The sequence below is a fragment of the Chaetura pelagica genome, unplaced genomic scaffold (genome assembly GCF_000747805.2).
Source record: "Chaetura pelagica isolate M959 unplaced genomic scaffold, ChaPel_1.0 scaffold82, whole genome shotgun sequence".
Lineage (NCBI taxonomy): Eukaryota > Metazoa > Chordata > Aves > Apodiformes > Apodidae > Chaetura > Chaetura pelagica.
In genome coordinates, this window is record NW_009952990.1 from 4,986,777 (window position 1) to 4,989,813 (window position 3,037).

Here is a 3,037-nt window from a genome sequence, read left to right on the forward strand (position 1 = left end):
ATCAACGCCCCTATCCATAAATTAGCTTGCAATTGTTAGGGAATTAAATAAAATGCTATGTTAAAAAAAAAAATAATGTAATTTTAAACATGATTCAGGGAAAAATCTCATGGGTTTACTTTTTTTTTTTTTGTTTACTTTCCCCCACCCCCCCCTTCTCCCTGAGATCTGTATGTTAGTTGTTCGAACGCCTCCTTAACTTTCGGCAAAACCTAAGAAAAAGGAGTGCGATGACAACTCATTAGCCGAACAGCGCTTTTAAGGACGGTGAACAGTCACGTAGCAAAAAAAAAAAGGGATTGAGCTCGGGGTGAAAAGCAGAGTCACCTTCCCGTTAGTGAGCGGATGCACGTCTGAAAACAGGCGGGAGAGAAAATATATAGCAGCTCTGGGTGTAATGTGATTATACCTAAGGTAATCGCTTCAAATAAATCGTATACTGTTTAAAGTAAATCGACCTAAATGGCCACGCTCCTATAATTCAAAGATCATTGGGCGGATAAACTTCTCCTTAAAGAGCTTTCTCGAGAAGGAGTTTGCTAAGGCAGTGTGATCCTTCCAGTTTCTTAAGGCGGTGCATCCACTGCCAAGAGATTTTCTCTTTATTATTAACAAATCAGTTGAGATAGGGGTCCGATAAGAAATGCAAATCCAGACATAGGGGTCGCTGCTTGGCCAAATTTTAAGCAAAGGCTGGTTCCGAGGGAATTGACTACAGGGTATGTTTGCCGAGAGGATATGTGAAGCTTTAGCACTGGCTCTACTAAAAAAAATGAAGTCAGTGATTGTGATCGGCTCCAGATGTCCTAAGAGTGGATATTGCAGTGCTGGGAATCCGCACCAAATATCTGAGGGCACTGATGGTAATCAGGGCAACACATCAGCCAGGGGGGACTGGCAATGGTGATAACCTGCTGCAAATGCGCAGGGCTGGAGATGGCAGTGATAAACCGCTGAAAATATCTTCAAATGGAGATGACAGAGAAAGGAGACACCTAACTATGGGGAGAATAGGATACTAAGCAGAGCACAGCCTGCGAGTGGAGTTCAGATTTTTACTAGTCTGCGGTTCACCCGTGTAATTTCCACAGAGAGACACACGAGTCTCTGCGCCGTCTCTGCGTGCAGATACGCGCACGTATGGACCTGTCTGTAAATTTCGGGGTTTATGCGGCGAAGGTCTACCAAAAGAAAGGGAGGCTTCATCGCTCTAGCGCCTTGTTTGTGGCTTGAGAAGAAAAGTTTTCATTTAGTTCCGTGACTGTTTCGAAATATCCTGGGAAAAAATATTATTTTGCAGATCCTCTCTTCATTTTCAGCTCGCACCAGTGAGGAGATTTAAGATTATCTTTTCCGTTAATAGACTGTTTGAATTTTCTTTCCTTTGGAAAGAAGGTGCAGAGCAGGGCGGGGAGGAAAGTACCAAAAAATAGATTATCCTTATGCTGCTAATTTTCTGACCCTTCTCAGCATGTAGTTCTTATGGGCTTTTTTGCTTGTTTGGTGGTTTTTTCTTTTTTGTTGTGTTTTTTTTTTTAGCGTGTAAGTTTCAAGTAACTCTACCACGTGAACTATCAGTCCTATACAATTTAATGATACATCTGTGCAGGACTGAATCCATTAATTTAATCTATCTCGCCTAGATTCTAATTATGCACCGACTGTCGACTATTTGGATCAGTTGGCTGAGTTTTCATTAAGTGCATTATATCTGATTTAGCATGGGACCGTATTTCATTTGACGATGTGCTCTTTTTTTTTTTTTTTTGGGGGGGGTGGGGGGTACCAGTGGCACGGCTGGGGCTCCGCAGGACCCTGGCTCTGGTTTCCTCTCCCAGGTCACCCGCTGCCAGGCCCCGTCCCCTCTGCGCGTCCCTCCATCCTGAGCGCTCCTCATCAGCCCTGATTTATGAGCCTTGTTAAACACTCATTATTACTTTGCACCTTTTTTTTTTTTTTTTTTTTTTTTTTTTTTTTTTTTTTTTTTCCGCGGGGTGGGGAAAAAACCCCCCCTTTGGATCAAACAATTATAGGCGGAGAGGTGATGTAGCTCTGGAGCGTCGGGTTCCCGCACCTCCCCTTCACTCCCGACCCGTGGAACATTTCTGTTAAAAAACAAACAAACAAACAAACAAAAAGGTAAAAAAAAAAATAAATCTCACTCTCTTCTTGTCGATTTAATTCACAGCATCATCAGCTTTCAGACATCTGACAGTGCAAACGAATGGTTTGGTTTGTCCAAATAAACACAAAGTTGCAATGGGGGATACCTGGTCGAGTCCCCGAATGTGAACACGTACGTATCCATAGGGCAGGTAGTGCAGGACGGAAAGAAAGTCTGAGAAAACACAGCTTTGGGTTGTACTCAAGGTAACAGCTAATAAGGAGATTACAAGTGTTATTTAGATAGGGTGAGTATCTAAAGAAAGAAATATGGCCATCAAAAAAAACAACAACACATTGTCGTATATATTTTTTTTTAATTATAAATTGATTTTATATTAATCCTTAATCTGTCCACCTCAGTTGCAACTTGCATTTATTTCAGATAGCAATGCGAATACTAGATACTGTATTCCTTGGCTCTTTCACAGATGAATTGTTAAAGCCACGCACAGGCCAATATGAACAAACACAAATCTACAGAATGAATCATCCGCCTCTCTCTGCATCTATCTGTCCGTCTGTTTGTCTGCCTATTTATGAATAGTTGATGGGTCTGAACTTAATTAACAAAATAATTTCCATTTTGTCTCTAAAGTGATCAACAGCAATTGTGTGAGATTTTTAAGGTTTATAATTTTATGTCACCAGACTGTTGCTCGGGGGCAGAGGCACAATTGCCGTGCCAGCTGCAGTTGTATTTATTTGTTTTTTCTGTCTTGTTCCTGTAGGGCTGCATTATGCAGGTTTTAATTAGTTTGTGTTTGTATTTCACCCGTCCCAAATCAATGCCATCCTGGAGCAATGCAATGTAAATTCCTGCAGTACAGGTGTAGCTGCTAGCTCTGGAACACTAGGAAACTCATGTCTTACA